At 38.1% G+C, this 20,825-nt stretch overlaps 1 protein-coding gene across 20 annotated transcripts in view; it reads right to left on the minus strand.

The window, feature by feature from the left end:
• KHDRBS2 (KH RNA binding domain containing, signal transduction associated 2) overlaps positions 1 to 20,825 on the minus strand; it is a 339,646-nt gene that overhangs the window by 310,425 nt on the left and 8,396 nt on the right. The window contains exon 1 of one of the 20 annotated variants that reach the window (XM_064412275.1): positions 4,178 to 4,292. The exons of 18 other annotated variants lie outside the window; for them this stretch is intronic. The gene's annotated coding sequence lies outside the window, so the exon portion shown is untranslated. Of the gene's footprint in view, positions 1 to 4,000; positions 4,120 to 4,177; positions 4,293 to 20,825 lie in introns of those variants that run through there. One more of the 20 variants, XM_064412273.1, reaches the window with a different exon arrangement.

The raw sequence follows: 20,825 nt of genomic DNA on the forward strand, positions 1-20,825 counted from the left end.
GGACTTAGGAGGCTTTTAGGCAGCCTCATTCATTGAGTAGCTAGCTCCCTCTTCAATCTGAAGGGATACACACACAGACATCTACAAATTCTGAGTAGAGGCTACTTTAGAATGCAAATGGTGTTCCTTAACATCTTATAATGAAGTCACTGCATGGCATGATACAATTTCCCTCTAAACAAAGGAAGAACACACAAAGAACATGGTATGAAATGCATTTTGGGGAAGAGCCAAGATCCTGAATCCTTTCCAAAAATGCTAAAAATTGGTATTTTTCCTTCTTCAAAAGCTTTTTTTACTAAAAAAAAAAGGCAACACTGTAATGAATGTATAAAGAAAAACAAAAAGATGAGTAAAGAGAGAAAAATAATAAAGATCTTTCTTGTGTAGAACTATGAAATTATACCCCATACAGAGCTATATTTAAAATTATTAAGCTAGATTCCCTATGTATTAGACACCCAGCTACCTCAAACTCATACCACTGAATGTCAAAATAATAAAAAACAACCATCTATCTCTTGTTCTAACAAGGAGCTCTATTGCATTACTAGAACTACACTTCTACTATTGTATTACTGGAACTATAGACTATACATAGGTAATTTTGAAGTTTTACTAAAGGTAGCTCTAATTTAAACATGGCAACAGTCAATCTGAAATAAATCCCCAAAACAACACAGATTTTTGTAGGCACTTCTTTTAAACACCTCTGAGATAGTGCAAGTCAGCCAGAGCTGCAAGGTAATTTCTATTAAAACGGAAACATATTCAAGTAAGTGATAACAAATTTCTTTTGAAATTGTTGACTCACACATGACCACAAAAAATGCTCCAAACCAATCACTTCCAAATCTACTCTTAGTTTCCTCTATGTTTACTTTAAATTAAGTGTTCAAGGAATGTTAAATGATAGCTCTTTGATATACTATCCATGCTTAGCTCATACATAAACAGTCTGCTGTCTCATTCAGAATAGACTTCCTTGTGATTCTGTTTACACAAAAAGCCCTCAGCACAATGAGCCAGTGTTACCTGCAAGAAATAAAGCAGCAGAGACCAAACAACTTGACCAACATATGCACCAACAAAGTGCTGGACCAGGACATCACTGCTCTCACATGGTAACAGCAGGGTTTAATGATGGATTCCACAGCTGTAGCTGAAGGCCAGATAAACAGCACCCTCACCCCAATGAGAAAGCCAATCATGGAATACTTTGTCTTTTTGCAATGTGATAATTTACAACACTATGCATTGACATTAAGACAGAAAATATAAAGCAGTCACAGTAATTTTTTTTTTACAAAACTAACCAACAAAAGGAAAACCCCGCTGCAGTTCTAACACAGGTTGATGCATCAATTCCCAACTGTAAATGATTGTCAAAAAACTACAATACTTATCACTAATTGATATCTCTACTAATTACCTAAAATATGTTAAACCAGATTGTTTTGACTGGGTTAGAGATTAATGTCATCCCTGAGGGATTCATATCCTCTTAGTCAGAAGGAAAGTAGGTAGTTGTAGCTCTTTTGGCACTAAGTAATTACTCAAAACTGCAGCTGGCTGAACAACAGGCTGACTGAAAGAAACAAGATTACTACATCAACAAAATCTGGTTCTTTTTTATTAAAAATATTATATCTCTGGGAAGAAAAAAAATGAGAGCTCATCTCTTCATGTTGATGAACTGGGACAACTAACTTCTACCAATTAATTGACCAAAAAATGAATGGACTGACTAATCTGAAACGCACATTTGGTACCCTTCCACCACAGGAATGAATAACTGCCCAAGATTCCCTTGATCCTCAGTCACCTTCAGCCTTTCAAGCACCTTTAACTTACCACATTAAGTTTCACAACTGAGCTGTCACAACTTAGGATTATATTTGAATAAACTTCTTCATCAAATTATAAAGCAATTTTCACTTCTATCATGACCTCCTGAGGCTGCAAGCCTCGGGTAGGATGCAGGAGGAGGCATCCTACCCTGGCAGAGATGCCTGCAGGGTACATCTAGCCCAAAGACAAGGAACATTCATTTCTGGAAAGCTGAGTAAAAAGTACTAGTGTCTGTTCAAATGAGGAGACTAAATCCTCAAGAAGCTACAAAATTTCCTTGTAATTTTGAGTTCTACAAGGTCAAAGACTGTAAACCTGTATTTTTCTTGCAGAACCTGCTTCAGACAAATCTCTTGGCCAGTTCTGAGGCTAAGTGGACCCAGCTGCACCTAGACTTCCCAGAGAAATTTAGGAAGTACAATTGTCTCACTGAACCCTCACGAATCAACAGGAGGGACCATGACCTGATTATACAAACCACTGTATCAGATCATAGAGTTCTTACTTAGACACTGCATTGACAGTGCTTTGATATTGTATTAGCAATAAATCTAAACACAATCATCCACACAATCACTGTGTCCCACTTGTCATACACTGCTGAGCACCTTCTCTCAACAACTCTGCCACATTAAAACTGCTGCAGAGAGCAGGGTAATCCCTTCAGGCATATCAAGCACAGCAGTTTGGCCATTCCCTTTGGAAGGAAATACATGTATTCAAACACACTAGAAATTGACATCTCAGAGAACTCTTACAAGCCAGCAACTGCAAATCCACACAGAAGGGGAGGGATTGGGCCCAACAAGAAGGTATTGGAAAGGTAAAATAGCACTGTAAGGGATCCTGCAAAGGATCAGTAAAAGACAGAAAAGTAAAGGATTTAATATGTAAAGTGATTGCAGCATGTCTGACTGCTGCCCAAAAGTAAGTGCCAGGGACTTCACAAAGAAAAAGACCAAGACAGAAATCAAGCAAAACATGATTGTAGCAGTAAATAGTCAATTCAAAGACGGAATAAGGAAGTTAGAAGAAAAAACAGAAGCTGCAATAGCAGAATCAGAACCTTTAAAATTCATAGTCTCATCTGAAGATTGGGACAGAGACGTCTGGAATGACCCTGAGGACATGGAAAGAATCAGAACAGGAGGAACAGAAACTAGTCAGACCTATAAGCAAAACAAAGACCACAAAAATTGTGGGTGACGGAGAAAACTGTACCCTCTGCAAATCTACCTCATACACACCTGGGAAACTTGCAAAACTACAAGGAAAACATCGCACAAATGAGGGGAACACTGAGGCAGAATACACCTGCTGAGTAAGCCTGAGAGGGGGATAGAATCCTACTATCCCCAGAGGACTACTCTGGTCTAAGAGTATTTCTAACTGGACTAGAGGGTTAAAATCAATAATATATTTAGAGCTGCATACCAGGCAGGAGGAACAGACCCATGAGATTGAGGGAAGCCTAATACTATTGTGGCAAAAGGCCCAAATGAAATTATAGAAACTGCTACTAAAGCAGCTTCCCTGCAACTGATAGACCAACAAGCCCCAGAGAACTTTGCACAGCCCGGATGGGAAAACCTGGGATATCTCAGCCTGTTCATGAGAGGGCCTCATCATCTTCAAATGAAGGCGGAGCAAACGGAGCAAACACTTGCTTATAATCTTGCTCAGGCTGCCTCTAGTTGTCTCCTAGGGAGAATCAGGACACAGCCTGTACACACAGGGTGGGGAAAGGGGAGAGCAAGTGTTTCAATCTAGAAATGCTAAAGCTGTCCAGGCCATAAGACTGGCAACACCTGCCCTTCCCCAGCTGGATCCAGGCCCTCTACTACAACACCTGTGTTCAATGAAGAACATTAAACGCATAGCAAAATCATTTGTGGAGAGAAAGATGAACTCTAGGTATTCCTGAGACTTAATGCACAAGCAAGTAAGAACTTGTGGCACCTGGTAGATTCAGCACAAAAGGCCCCACCAGACTTGCAACTGCCCAGCCCTCAGGGTTGCCATTCACCACTGCAAAAGGAACTGTGCAAGGTAAAAAATGCAAGAGAGTGACTGGAAGAGGCTCCCCATGTGACATAAGTTACAAAGAGAACAGAACTCAGCACAGATAACAGCCATGTTATCTGCTTACCTCTGAGGCCCCAAAGACAAAGCCCTCCTCTCTTGGCTCATTGACCCAGGAGCCAAGACAGCTCTTATGTCAGACAAATGCCTTAGGCCTGACCCATAACTGGAGAAACGTAACAACAGTGGACATGGGGAATAAACCCATTTAAATCTCCCACTGTTAAAACGATGAGCCACTTACCAGGGAAAAGCAGCCCATAAGAGCAGACCTTCCAAACACAAGCTGGCTACCCATGACATTAACACACCAATGAGGATGCAGGGCCTGGGAGGGCCTGGATTCTTCAGGATCACTGCAGCACTTGGCTCTAGGTGGGCTCATCCCACCCAGTGCCCTGGCAGCCTCACTCAAACCTCCCAGCACCACTGTAAGGCAGCTGGTCATTGCTGTAGGGACAGCCACTCTGCCCTGCCAACACACTGTATTCATACAGCCTGTTCTTCTTATGGTTAAAAACAACAACTCTTCTGTTTACCTAAGATATCACTTTAAGCTTTAGGATCCCCTTAGCTCCTAGGCTGCCAGCCCTGGGAATTTTAAGACATGCCAGCCTGGATAGAGTCAAATGAGTATTTTCTAAAGGGAACTGCAGACATGGCTATCTTAATTCATTTGAAGCTGTTTATCCTGGGAATTTTATCTTGTCCACTGTTTTCTTTCCAGCTAGATTCTCACTTAATACTTACTGGTTATCAGGCATGTTAACATCAAACAGGAACTCAAGTCACATCTGCTACTTGTTATAGAAGAGCAATCCACACTCTAGTATAGTCACATACAATATTAGCAGTATTTTGAAACAAAGCTTCACATGTTATTCATTATTCCAATCAAACATTATTCTCAATTACCTTAAGACAGATTTCACCATACAGATTTTAAAGTCTATTTTACATGAAAATAAAGCTTAAAAATCTTAAAAATCCAATTAGGAGTCTCAGATGTAAAATTAAATTTAAAAGTAAATTGCACTATATAAATATTTTATTTAAGGGCAAACTGGTTCAATTCTGGAATAAAAAACACCATCAACGTTCCACTCTTGCTCAGAGTTCATACAATTTGGTTGCAAAGACTTCACTGGACCAGAATAACCACAAGATATTTGACTGATTCCGCTGATCCTCTTTGTGTTCCTATATTTTTTATTATAACTTTGAGAAACTTACACTATAGTACCCACTCTGCCCTTCCTTCAATTGCTTAAACCCCTAGCACAATCTGAGACACCAAAGGACATCACATCTGTCCTGAAGCTGCCAGTCAGCAGCATACAAATCTAAAGATTTCCATGTCTTACTTCCAATCCTTTCATGGATGTCTTAGACCTGAGTGAAACTCAGCTTCAGATTAAGATACCTAAATTCTGATGTTTACTGAAAATGAAACTACTTGATTCAGTTACCAAAAGATAGTGATTTACTACTACCCAAGATGTTGGACAGCCCAATTGGTCTCCAGCTACCACTCCAGAAAGGGACAAGTCTCCTACGGGCCCCGTGCCACACCTGTACCTGATCTGATGATGTCCCTGATACCACGGGACATCGAAAATGGCACTGGATCATATTCAGGTATCAACCAATTCCACCTTAGATATCTTACCAACAGAGATAATGAAACCAGGAGAGTAGCCCAGCCCACTGAACAGGGCATTCAGCTGAATTTCTCCCCATTCCACAGATGACATTAACTATACTTCCATCAACCACAATGAAAGCATAGAGCTCGCAGCGCACATAAACGTAAGTGCCTTAATAAAAAACTAGCTGCCCTACACAGAGCAAGAAGAGTGTCATCCCAAACAAGTCACTGTGCAAGGCAGAATGTGAATGTGTCACCCCTACTCTGCAGATGGTCCCAGCATCTGAAAGTGTTTTATTGGGAAGATAAAAACACCCCTTGTGACATATAAAATTCAATGGTTTGCCAGTTCAAATCTGAAAGAACAATGATAAAGAAGTACAGTTACCCCAGACAGAGACAGGCAGAGCCTGGAAAGGCCATACTGTGTTGGCAGACACTGCCTGGCAACAAATTCAGCAGGAAATGGCCATTTTAAATGCACTGAAATGGAGAAGTTTACCGCACGTGTATCTAGTGGCATGGTTCACTGTTTTATTAAAATACTGGTCCATTTATTACCTCTGAGTTTCTAATCATTAAAAACACTTTAACAATTAGAGTTTGATCATTTACTGATTCATAAAATATCACTTTTTTTGGTGAAATATATGCATTTGAGAAGGAAGATGTCTTTCTGGCGTTACTACTTAAGCCTGATTTCTACTCAGAGTTTCAAAATTATCTCATCTAGAAAACCCTCATAATCAAGCTGAAGCTTTTGATTAGTAACATTTACTTAGGGATATTAATATCCATAGACAAATTCCCATTCAGTTTCCTAACATTTCAATTAATCTTCAAATATATTCAAGGGCAGCTCTTCTAAGCACACTTCTATAAAGCAGAAGTGTATCCCTGAGAGCATGATGATTTCAGTTCATTTTTCATTCTCAAAAAACATTCGGGAACTACATATTCTTTTTATATGAGATAACTTTGGGCAGCACCTTAGCTCCAATCCTTAGATGGGAACCATTAAATTTAGAAATTCCTTATCTCCTTCTGGGACTAGAAACTCCAGCTATATTCAGCATTAAGATGAACTCTTCCCTGTTAAGTCTATTTCCTTCCAGTGCTCTGAATTATGTTGCATATGCCAAGAGAAATCAGTTTTAATGAAGTCTTCACAGTCTTTGTAATAGAAAAGGCAAAAACATACATCTTCCTGTTCAGCTTACTGAGAAAAGAAACTAACTTTGCACTACAGAGAAATAGAACACCATTTTCTTCTAACGAAAAACATTCCTCCAGCAGCAGAGTGTTCTCCAGGCCAACTTAACGCCTCAGAATAGCTGCATTACCATTCCTTGGTCTCCTAGATACTCAAAATTCATGAAATTTTAATAGGATTGTGATAGCACAGAACTTGAGTTATCTTTCTGCACCGCTTTTACTGCTCTTGAGAGAAGCCAACCATTCCAGACATAAGCAACAGATACAGGGGATGGTCAGGCTTCAAGCAGATTGGGAAATATCCCAGCCAGCCAATTGTCACATTTAGACAGGTGACAAATATATCTTCATTTTTAAATCATCAACCATGATACAATGTACTGTCTTTTTTTGCAGTCCATTACTTTGACTGAAAATTTATTATCACTGGTCTGGTTTAATATACTCAAAGACAGATTGGCCAATCTATGCAAGACTTATAAAATATGCTTGCCTTTAATTTTAATCAATACTTAATTTTAGCAATGCACTGCAAGTGAAATACAATTTTCTCCCCATCCCTTCCCCATGAAACTGGCAAGTTCATCGTGGCTACAGGAAAGAAACCCAAATACATTCACTGTTCAAAATTAAACTTTTAAAAATATCTTTTCTCAAAATAATAAAAAGTTACTTGTTAACTACAGAATCAACACTCCTTGGTAAAATTTATTTTAATTTAACTTTTTTTTTGTCTTCTTAGAGAAACAGAGATTGTCCAGGGCTTTTACAGCAGCCTGTTCAAAGTATTTAACCATTTTTAGGACCTGATGTCCTATGTCTCGGGTACTAGTATAAAGAAGATTTTACTCAAAGCTTCAGTTCTCAGTCTACTCAGGGTACCCCAGCAATTCACTTCAAATCAGAAAACCTCCTTGGAGAATGACTTTGTATCCAAAGCGACTACAGCAATTGATAACTACACAGAGAGGGATGTATGGGCAGACACCACATCAATCTGGTCAGGACAGCTGCAGCCGAGAGCTGCTGAGCTCTCTCAGCACTTTCCTGGATTCTTCCTGACATACAGCACAGTTATCTGAGAAGCACATTCGTCCCAACTAAATGTCCTGGGACTGGTTTGGATACAGTTGCCAGTATTCCAGGCAGTTCAGACAGATATAAATTAAGTACTCATGCCATGTTTAGTTTCCAGATGCTACACAAATCTGGACATAAGTAATATTACCAAGCCACACACAGTATACAGCATTATACAACTACATCTGTAGAAACAACCACAGAAAAGGTGTCTTTTTCCTTTTTTTTTTGTTTAAAACTATTTTAAAACCATATGTAACAAACTTTATTATGTAAACAAAAGTAGATATCTTTTTTTTTTTTTCCAGAAATCTGTGGCTTTGGAACGACTTTTAAGTGTCACTTTAAGTACTATAAGGAACCAAACACTGCATTCCATTTGACTCCTTATAAATCACCTGATCACACAAAAAATGGATAGAAGGTATGTTCAGAACTGAACAGTAACCTACTTTCAACACATAAGTGACCTTAGGTCACTGCAGTCATAAAGAATATGTATGGACAACTCAGTGGCCATCAGCAGCATTATGTTTTAGGAAGATTAGCAGAAGTTTCTGAAAAGCAAAACTTTCCTATCACCATTACCTATTACTCATTAAAAACATCCAGAACAAGTCACAGATGCATCCTGCCTAAAGAAATTATAACTTAAAATACTGCAAAAGTAAAATCACATTTGAGTGTGTGCATGTAAAAGAAGAAGGGAGAAAATCAGCAAACTAGGAGAGAGATTGTATTTGAAAATGCATTGCTTTTCAAACCACTCTTTTGAATTGCAGAAGTTCTGAATCATTTATTAAATAACAAAGAATAACAGAGGTTTTAAGGGGGGAGAAGCAAACATGACAGCTTAGGGAAATAGGGTGGAAAGAATCACCTGAAATGCACTTAAGAGCAAAGCAGAAAAATGTCGTGACTGTAGTATGAAAGCTGTTTCATTGGGAATGGAGAGGGAAACCATGTGATGAGTATGAGGAACGCAGTATCATTATGTGGAGCTAGAGAAACCTGACAGCAGAAGAAAAGAAATGAAAAGCAATTAGACATTATCAACATCTTAATATACACCAACTAAATAAATACAATAGGGTCAACAAACTTCCTCTGGCCCCAAGACCAGCTGTCACATACAACTCACAACTGTTTGCCTACACTAAGTACAGCAAATGTCAAGTTTTGCTCAACTCTGAACCATGCCCAGGCTCCCTCTGAGAAAATTCCAGTTGCACTTCCCCAAAATCCCATCAAAAAACATCCCACAAATTCAACAATGTAAGCAAATGTGCCGTTCTTGTGCTTTAGTACTATCCCATTTCATTTAACACTATGGCTACAGTTTTTGTGTATTAAAGGAAGAAATGGCAGAGGATTACAGAAAACATATACTGTTTGATTTCCTCACCACTTCTCCACATCCTACAGAGGCTCCCTAGCAGAGGGCCATTCCAGTTCTGTTTAAAGTGATGAGGCTTCAGATCCTTCCATCCATGCCTCACGCCTCTGCCAGTACAACAGGCAAACCTGATCCAGTGCACAATGGTGGCCATTAAGTGTTGTCTTCAGTCTGTTCCACAAAATCACAACAGCACACTCAAAATCTGTGAATTCAGTCCGGCGTTAGACCTTGTGTTAATATTTATGTGCAAGAATAGGAAAATAACCACACCTTGTATGTTTCTCTGCAACATCATTGTGGGACTTCTGAATTACAAAATGATCAGGATCACCTTACAACCCACAATGACAATGCAAATATGAATACACAGAGTAAGTTTTCAGATTTGTTCCAGCATCTGACTGTTCCCAGTGAAATGACGAACTGAACTCCATCTTTCTCAGAAATTATGATACACTGACAGAACAGCAGTTTGGAAGACAATACTCAACCTTCTAAACAGATGCAGTCTAAACTTTCATTGATAATCAACTTGCTTAGTAATTTCCAGCTGAGAGAAGGAACAGTATCATTTTTCCAATCTGAAAGCATTTTTTCTACCAATCTTATAATCTTATATAAAAACATATAAAGCACTCTGCAGTGGAGAGTGTCAGCTTGATTTATTTGTTGCTAGGTATGCAGTACTTACAGAAAATTAAAGTCAAACCTCGTTCTTTTTATTAAATGCCCTGTAGAGTTAATTACTTCCACAGGGTGACTATAATACATAATTATTTTATTTTATGGGTTTTTAATGCACTCCTTAATTTTACAACTGTCTGTTTGTTTTACAGTTTTTTTGGAAAGAGTAAAAAGATACAACCAATTTATTTTCTCTAATACCTCAGTAAAGGCTGTCTTTAACCACTGGTATAACCTTCCAGGGACATGGTAAATCCCCACCACTGGGAATTTTCAGTACATGATTTGTCACAGTGTTAGGTAATCTCATACAGTATCCCTTTCCCACAAGAAGTTAAACCAGATACATCTTTCAAGGTGTCTTCCAATTTGGGCTGTTCTCTGACTCTCTAACCCACCTTTAAAATAAATTAAAGTCACTTTTTCATAAATCATTGCAAGTCAGTCATGATGTAGTTAACTGCATTTTGTCCCTTCCTGGTCTTTAAAGTGAAAGGGCTAAATGCACCAATTGCTTCCCACAAAATTAACATATTTTCATTTCTCATCCTTGCCAAGTAAAATATTCTAACAACATTATAATTATTTTCTGTTAGCAGTTCATTAAATAAACACAGTTGTTCCTGTAGTACTTCATCCTGCCCTAAATAGCACATTTAATGATAGGCTGCTGTCCAAAAAGCTTTTTCCATTAAGCTAGTTACCCAAATCTATGTGCATCTTACTGTGTCATATTTATAATATGGAGCTTCATACAGATCTGGACAGCTCTACCTAACCAGAAATTACACATACAAGGAAATTCTGCCCTCCTGCAGCTTTCTTTTTATCACAATCAACAGTGTTAACTGTGGTCATACTAGTATTTCAGAAGCAAACTACTTCTCCAGTTGTCTTCAGCATAATCTGTTTTTAAACCATACCTAAGTTATGCTACTTCCTCTGTCACTATTCATTTTCTTTGCAGCCTACTATGAAGAATCTTATCAAAGGTTTTGTGAAAGCCCTAGAACCTTATGTCTGACAGTTAACCTTTATGTCCTTCACCTGCGCTTTTTTTCAAAGAACTCCAACAGACTGAAAAAGAAGACTCTTCCTTAGAGAAATTCTGATACTTTTCCCACATCACACTACACAAACATGCTACTCAGTCTTTAATTATAAACTTCACCTTACCCAAAATTCTCAAGAAAACTCCTAGACTGTAACTCACTATCTCCTACCTTCTCCCATAAGGACAGTATCACAGTACTGACACTACAGTTTTCTTTAACAATTACTGGTTGGAAATACAGGGTGCTCTACCAATCTTCCATTTTCATAAGTAGTTTGATTCAGACTATTTAAAATGTGCATATATACTAATAGCCAATCTTGAACGACTGTGTTGCAAACGAGATAATTCACACCAAAATACACTCTCAAAGCTGTTTGTTCAGTAAAGTATCATGGTAGTCTTCACACTTGCAATTCAAAGATCAGGTTTAAAACTGGGACTGATTCCTTCCTAGAAAACATGAAGCTCATCCTCAGACCTTACTCTCACAAGCACTTGATGAGCTACAGGACTACGGGAATGCACTTAGAGGTAGCATTCCAGCATTTCTTTTGCTGCTTGCTTGCTTTTTTGCCTCACTGGCATCTCTCTGGCCTACTGACATGAAAGAAAGTGGCTTGGAGCAGAGGCAAAATGCCTGTGCAGGTCCTGGCAGATTAGGAAATAGTGGCCTTCTCTGGCAGTCATTCTTGGAAATGCTAGCTGGTGGAAAATGAGCTGAAGCAGCACAGAAGAGAAACGAGCCGGCAGTTTTATCTCCAAGCAAACTAATACATGTGTGACTCATGGGGAAGAACTGTTTAGGAGCAAAGAGCTACAATAGCTGCATAATTATGCCAAGGTGCCGCTGCTCTCTGGAAGCAGACTCAATTTTTTGCTGGTGACTGACCACTGAACTGCACTAGCCCAGTTTATGCCATCTGCTGTGCTAACTTTATACAGAACTGATTGGCTGGGGGGTTTCTGGGAGCCTACTATTGTTTCTTCATTTTTTATGTTTCTTTGTATCCTCACACTAGCTCCAAAAAAAAAAGGGGGGGGGGGAATAAAAATTAAAATAATTGGCTTGTTTAAGAAACATTAAGTGTAGGAAAACCAGAAATAGTTGAACATGTGGAGAACACAGACACCAGCTGCATGCAAGCAGTGTAGAACTCAATGTCTGCATGAGTTGGTAAAGTTCTGGCAACAGAGTTAGGAATAAGAAGGGAAAATTTCTCTAGCACTAAAGAACAGCTAGAAAATATACAAGTATTATCTGTTTTACCTATTAGGGTTATTTTCATAAGACTGATTTTCATGAGTCATCACTATCAAATTTTTAAAACAAATGTGTTTGTAGAATACAGTAGTTGTATTTGGGTAGAAATATAATTTAAAATTAATATTTCATCTATGTTAGACCAATACCATTGTTTTTCTCTTCCTTTATACTGGAATTTGGTGTTTTAAAATACATGAATGAGACACCTCAGAAGAATACAACTATCAAAAGCAATTAATTCACAGGTATATTTTTGTCCTTGCAAAATAAATTTAGATTTACTAGATGTGTTTCAAAAATGGTGCTATTCACTGCTTTTTACCATAACCAAGTCACACTTTTAGATTAAGCTGGAATTAAAGGACACAGCATTAAGTACATTTCTGATTAGCACAAAGGGACATTAAAGATAATAACAGATAACATCAAGAAACCCAGAGATAATGAATTCCTCTTTTCTTGCAGTCTTTGTTAAAAAAAAATTGATTAATACAGCAAGGTAGTCTTAAAACACGAAAGCTCTTGGAATAGTTTTAGGTTAAAAACTACTTAAATCAATAATTTTTTAGTTCTCACACTGGCTGAACACAATAGAATTTATACTAATTTTATAGAGGTACGACATGGCACAAAGTTCAAGCAAACAATCCTGACTAAAACTGTACTTGCTTCACATTAGGCAGGTCCCTTGCAGTGGCATGGTCCAGGAACTATCAGTTGGGATTCAGTTAGGATAAATATCCTCGTACTTCTTCAGCTGTCAGGAGGGTCTCTGCAACAGGGACCAAAGAGATTCCGACTGCTTTGTGGCAGCTAGCAACAAAGCAAGAGGAAAGATGAGAAGAGGAAGTCAAACAGACAATGGCAGAAGTCTTTGGGGAGGAAAAAGGATGAGGAGACATCACTGTAAGTGACTGGGAAAACTGGCTGAGATAATGCTACTACTACTAGTAAGTATATTAGAAAAATCAAGATTTTTGAAAATTTCGGAAGACTGAAAAGACTAAAATACTACCAAGATTCAACAGAAGAAAATGAATTAAAACAAAATTATAAATTATTAGTAGAAATTAATAAAGTATCTCTAAACATTAGAAGGACACAAAATAATTGCTAACTCAGGCTCACTGCAAATCATGGGATATCTGCTTTTGCAACCAACAAATTTCTAAAGACCCCTGAAAATACTTTGCCTTTTTAAACCACATATCATCTAGATGAACAATGTTACTTTCTAGTGAACATAAAAATCCTTCTTGCACCAGTACTCTAGAAGGGTTATGGTATGTCATGATTTCAATGGGAAGTCTGGAAAGACGTTAGAAAAACACATTCCTTCTATTAAAACAGCAGATTTTTTTTTTCAATTGGTAAAACCCAAGGAGCAGTTTAAGAAAATTGAGCTTAGAACAGGACATCAAAAATGAGACAAACCCCACAAGAATAGCTAGGAATTAATTCTGTTTAACTGTGTAAGAGTTCTATCACTAATATACCCGTATTTTAGGATGAAACTGCATGCACATCCAGAATTTTTAGGCAGCCCATCAAGCTTCAGTACCACACTTAAATATGAAAGAAGAATTTACAATAGGAAAATAAGAATTTGCAAATATGAATATTTAAATTTATCTTTTTTCTTAATTCCTCTTAATCTCAGAATTGTAATTTTCCCTTTTCCACTGTTTTAGGGGACTTAGAAATTATTTAATGAGAATTTTCCAGGCTGAAGATCAAACAGAGCTTTACTAGCACAGTTTTTAAAACATAAAACTGACCTTTGACTTATTCAAAATGCAATTATCTTTTAGACTATCAAGAATCTGCCAGTTTAATAAAAGTTCAGGTTAAGAAGCCCATATTTATAAGTGTCATTGAGATAACTGCATTTGACTTTCTTTGCTGCCTGTAAGAACTTTCAATAGCAATTTTATTATCTGATTCACAGAACTCACAGAATCACTAGGTTGGAAGAGACCTTCAAGATCATTGAGTCCAACCCATGTCCCAACACCTCAACTAAACCATGGCACCGAGTGCCACATCCAGTCTTTTCTTGAACACATCCAGGGACGGTGACTCCATCACCTCCCTGGGCAGACAATTCCAGTACTTTATAACTCTTTCCACAAAAAACTTTCCTAATATCCAACCTATATTTCCCTTGGCACAGCTTGAGACTGCATCCTTTCATTCTGTCAGCTGCTGCCTGGAGAAGAGACCAACCCCCACCCGAGCACAGCCACCTTTCAGGAGGTTGTAGAGAAAGATAAGGTCACCTCTGAGTCTCCTTTTCTCCAGGCTAAACACCCCCAGCTCCCTCAGTCGTTCCTCACAGGGCTTGTGTTCCCAGCCCCACACCAGGCCTCGTTGCCTCCTCTGGACGCGCCCAAGCGTCTCAAGGTCCTTCCCAAAGTGAGGGGTCCAGAACTGGACACAGCACTCAAGGTGTGGCCTCACCAGTGCTGAAGTATAGGGAAAGAATGATCTTCCTGCTCCTGCTGGCCACACTATTCTCGATACAGGATGCCCTTGGCCTTCTTGGCCACCAGGCACACTGCTGGCTCATATTCAGCTGGCTGTCGATCTAAATGTGTAAGTCATAAGCAAAACATGAGTTGGCAAGTGCCAGTTTAAACACTTCCTGCAGCCCATCATGCCTTAAGAGACATGTGTTTTTAAAACAAAATTCTAGAGATTAAATGCTCGTCTGCTTCCTGCAAGGAAGAACTCCAGGGTAAAGAAGTCAAGATACTGTCATGGAAAAAACAAAAAGAAACTGAATATGAAAAGTCATATGCCAAACAGGAATAAGCACACAGCTGGCTAATACAATCATCACTAGAGATTAATACAACTCCAACCTGCATTAGTTTTAATAAAAAAACTATTTTTCAAGCTGCTGCACTAGGTTAACACTTAGCATTGCTGAACCTGGAGACAGAGTTGCGGTATCAAACAAACAGAACTGAACACTGATCTCATTCTTAGAAGAAAATTTTATGCTAGAGGTTAGGGAGATCCCACAAAGCAGACAACCACAACGTGTAATCAGCAAACTGGGGCGCTCACTTCTGCAGCACTGTCTGTCATCTGAGCAGGAAAAAACAGATGCAGCCACACAGTGTTTGGGTTCCTGGTAAAGCTTACACCACTCCCTTTCTGCATCCATCCACCTGGATTAGTATGAGTCCTAAATGGCATATGTTAGAGGCAGTAATGCTTTATTTGGTCTAAAGACTTGCAGTAGTCCACAGGTAAGGAACACCCTCTTTAGAGGGCACACAGTGGTGTGCAGGTCTCTTGGAATTTAATCCCCAAGATGCTGTCCCAGAACAGCATCGCAATTTCTGTCATCTCATTTCACTCACTTTGCTTCTGTGATGCTTACAAAGTCCCAAACTCAGCTGCCCAACATTTCTGCACACTCTTGTTAAAAAGAAACAACTTCACAGTACTGCAATAGCAAAATTTTATTAGTAGGTATCCCATTTTAATCTGCTTATTCTTTGAGCAAGTATGTTGTCTTTAAATATTCCATATTCTCTTATTATTCCAAAAGGTTAATGTTCTGCTTGTGTTTTGCTTACTTGCTAATTCTTGGTTCCACAACAACAGTGAATCAATATAACATTTTATGTAACCTTGCTCCCAAGGTAAGAGAAATAAGTATATACCTTACACCAACCATGGTAACCAGCTGATATAAACAAACTCCTCTGTTCTCACTTTTTCTCTTGTAATTTATTCCAGCTGCATTGTTTTTACTTCCTTCATGCTTGTACTCTTACACTAGCTGACTTTCCAGTTATTTCAAGCTTAATTCTCTAGCTTGTCTTCTATGTCTCTCACATGTTGCTCTCCTATTGAAAAGGTTCCGTACCTTCTCAGTGGTTTCTCAGGCACAGCTCCTCACAGCACTGACTCCGTCTTCTCAGCACAGGCAACAAACTCCATCTCTCCTCTCAACCAACCAACCTGCTCTTTTATAATACCCCTCTTAACTGGATCCAGCTGTGGCCTATTAAGAGCAGGCTTGTTCTTAATGCTTGATAATTACCACAGCTGTAACTCCTTAGGGGCTAGATTACTTTCATCACTATCCCTACATTTTATCTATCCACACTCACACTGTCTCCTTATTATCCCAACTTTTAGAAGCTTTTTAATGATAACTCAGGCAATGACCAATCAGGAGGTTTGAGATTCTGTAGATTTTTTTCTTTAAATAGTGCTCATTCACACAATTCAATTCACATGGACTTACTTGCTCTTCAGGGAATTCATTCAACTAAACTCTGGTGCCTTAGACACATGCTGGTTTCCTCTGCTCAAAGATTTTGTTTCCTAAAAAACAAACTAATAATATCCAGCCCAGCATTCTCCCTTCTTTTCCTACTGTCCTTTCAATCCACTATCAGTTTTCTTTGCTGCAACCATGTAAATTAATAACTTGAATGTATCAGTGTGTGTTTAAGCTGAAAAAACACAGGATGCTGGTTTTTAAAAAGTGCATTTGATAAGCATACAGATGCTTAAGCCTAACGATGCTTACCATTATCTCATACCTGGAAATATAGGGAAGACAAATGATGAAAAGAATGACTAAGATACGTATTTTACAACTTAATGTTTGACATCTGTTGAAATCAGAATAGCATGTGTGGGTACACAAAAACTAGAACAAAATCAGAAGGGGACAGAAGTAGCTTGCTATTTAAGAAACAAATAAATGCCTAGAAGATGTTATTGTTGTTCTAAGAGGTATGTATTGGATTATTTTGCAAAACAAAGAACAGTGCTAGACCCTGTTGGGAGGGCAGGAAGGCCTTCCTATCATGGGTTATTGGTTGGTACACTTGAAGAGAAAATCAAGAATTTCTAAATAAATTAATTGAGAGAAAGGATGGAGAAATCATAGGTTCAATACTTAACTGGAAAAGACCAAGGGTTATCAAAGCAAATAAACCTATTTGAGATGGCAGTGGAAAGCACTCTCATGGATATCTGCACCGACAAGAGACCAACTGAACTGAAATTTTGAATGAGCAGATAATATGAGCAGTGACACTTGGGTAGGAGGCATCTCCAGGACAGAATCCAAGGCTCAATAAGGCGTTTATGGGCAACTGTGTTTTGCAGTGATAAGTTTCCTGACAAACAGCAAATGGTAAAAACATTAATATGTACTACCACCATATACTGACACAGCGCCTCACACCTACCTCCAACACAATGGCATCACATGACATAGGACAATCACAAAAGGGAAAGCAAAAGAATTAGGAAAAAGAACAATAAAAAGAAAGTGAATATTAATTAAGAAGTTCCAGGAGCAAGATCCTCACTAGAGAGTGCAAAAGACTGAGCGACTTATTATGCACCTATGCATACAAAGTAGTGGTAGATATCATGACTTCTCCACCCCCGCCTCCTGATCTACTATATAGCTTAAAATAACAGACTTCCATACATCCAGTTCCTGGGGAAAAAAAGCACTAGAGGGCTTTTGTACCTCACAGGACCATTGAGTGAGGAACCATGGAATAGATGGCACCCAGAAAAGATGGTCAATGGGCGTGGGATATTCAACTACTTCAAATGAAGCAATAACAACAACCTAAGAAATTATGCATTTCAGTCTCTAAAGAAAACTTATTTTCTTTACTATCAGTAATTATTCCTCAAACACGTCTTTCCAGATTTTTTCAAAAAGGCTTGTGCTGCATCATTCCTCAGTCTGATGTTTGCGCAATCTACCAACACCATAGGATTACTTCTGAAGTTCCACACAGAAATAACAGGCTTCAACATGAGTTATACCTTAATTCAGACACATGAGAACAATCTCAAAATTAACTTTGAACATCAATACCCATGTTTTTTAATGACTGGTTGCTTGTAAAGTTGTAGTAAACATCTAAAAAATATCCCTTTAGGAATGAACACAAATGGACATCAAAGACTCAACTTTTTTCCCCTGCAGCTGTCAGGTATTTTTCTTAAAGTGACAGCAATAATGTTAGTATAGCTGAGATTAGCTGGCACCTGAAAACCCTTTTTTAAAGGTTCTCCAATAAATTGTTACTATAAAATGGTACTATTTTTCTTTCAGAATAACTCTTACAGTAAGATCATTATCTCAGCAATACTGAGACTTGCCTCTGGACGAAACATCCCTTCCCAGTCCATGTACCTCAGGCTATAAGCATTTAAATCATGAGAGATGTGGAAGTTATAGAATTCAGAGGTCACAAGCTTATGGCCTTTATACTACTCAGTATTCAAATGAGGGACTAAATTCCTGAGGGCCTTTTGTCAGCCAGATGAAAAAGTACCCTGTAGACTACTATAGGCAATAGAGATGTCTCACAGGTTATGAGACAGTTTTACTTTAATTCACTCACTTATCCAATGGAAAGAAGTGAGTTGCTGTCTGGACTCAAAGCTCCTAGGACAAACACAGGGCCACACTAAAATTTGTAATGATTGAAATTCTACCCTCCAATACTGAATTAATGAACAAAGATGGTGATAAAAAAGTATTCAAAATTTCATGTCTTGGCAAGTGATCAGCTCAAAAACACTTCACTTTAGTCATTCAAAACTTAAAATCACTTTGATATCAATACCAGCAGCATGCAGAGTGAAGCTGAAGGCAGAAGCCATACAATGGAGATACTCTTCACAGATTCAGAGTTAAGAGAACTTGCTTTTCCTAACCAGTACTGTGTTACTTAGCAAAACCATTTAAGTAATAAACCATAATAGAATAATTTTCCAACACAGGGATAGGATAACACTATAACCACTATTTTTTTAAGCTTTGGTTTGATGTTGTTCTCTGCTAGCAGAAATCCCAAAAGCCACACATGCAATAGAATTAGGAGTCAAGAAGGTATTTTTTGGAATGCACTGAAAAAATGTGCCATTTTCAATCAAGCAGCAAAAAGCAAAAACTTACCCCAAATCCCTAATTTACATACTCTCATTACACATCCATGAAACACAAAATATTAAACATTAAGTGAGAACTTCTGGAAGCTTTTAGTTAAGTTTTATTTAGATAAAATGGACAGATAAAAGTAGTATAATAAGCATTTGAAAATGCTGTTGATTTATTAAAAAAAAAATAAAATACAATTCTTTCTGAAAAGCTTCTGTTAAGAATTACACAGTTTTGATACTGTTGTATTGCATGTGTTCAGAGGGACTCCATAGGTGTCTGCCATCCATACAGATATTGTGTTTATTTACTGGATAAATTAACACAATCTATGTCACAGTGATTCTCCCAGTTTTACACTAAACAGCAACTGAGATCTTCCATGTTATTAATATTTACAATTCATAGCAGCTTCTAATTATTTTCTATTTGTCTCCAAATCAGGACATCTTAAGTGTTTAGACAGATGCAGAATCACATCAAGTTCCTGCTTTGTGTCAAAACCAAGCTGCTCCATTTCCACTTTAGGCTGAAAACATCTCCCACTTCTACCACAAGAAGCACTTGGATAGCTTACAGTACAAACATTCCTTTAAAAAAACATTATATCAAAATATTTCTAGCAAAAATGTAGTCCTCTCTTCCCCCTAGCATCTGACATATCATTCCAGATTATTCATACACTTAGGAGCAGCAAGAGACTTTTTGTGCTGAACAGATGGTTTGTGTATTCCAACAAGCTGGTACTGCATGAACATCTTTTTGTCATGCACAACTCAACATAAACTACAGTATTTCCAGGTTACCTCCCAGTTTAGTCCTCAGAAAAAGAAGAGCAACAAAACAGATAACATGAACACCTGTTTTCCCACGTTCACTGCTGAACTTAGACCCCTTTGACACTGATGAGAACAACCCTTCTTCACAGACTTAGGCACAACCTGATCTGTTGGTGTTCATACAAAACCATTTGCAGCAAGTAAAGAACAAACCAACCACTCCTGTAACAGCAGCAACAGCATCTGGACAACCCCTAACAAACCAAAGAGAATCAGGGCATTCTGCAATATTGTATTTACAAAGACAGAATGATCTTTTTAAATAGGAGTGTAGGATCAGGAAAAAGGAATCCATGCAATATAAGAACTGGGTGTGGTGGATTACCAACCAGTGGCTTTTGAGCATACCAATAAATTGATATAAGTCATTTATTTACCTGGATCTACAAGTATGCGGAGGATGTTATTTCAAATTTTACAATGGGCTAAATCATACTACTTTGTATACAAGTATTAGTGAAATAATTGCAAATCTGTACCTATACAAAAATTAAAGCTATGGAGACACAAGGATAATAAGCATCATTTACCAAAACTAACTCTCCATTTTCTTGTTGAACCACTATTTGAAGACAGGAAGGAGAACGGTCTCCTGGAATTTATTTCATCAGTCCTTAGTCTGCCCTTTAAACAACAAAATAAGAGACAATAAGTCACTTAAATTTGGTGCTGCTCCTTTCAGAAGAACTGGAGAAAAATCAGTTTAAGTTAAAATGGGAAAGTCAGGGAAACAGCTCCATAGCTGCAGCAAATCAATGTA

Source organism: Passer domesticus, chromosome 3 (genome assembly GCF_036417665.1).
Source record: "Passer domesticus isolate bPasDom1 chromosome 3, bPasDom1.hap1, whole genome shotgun sequence".
NCBI classification, from domain to species: domain Eukaryota; kingdom Metazoa; phylum Chordata; class Aves; order Passeriformes; family Passeridae; genus Passer; species Passer domesticus.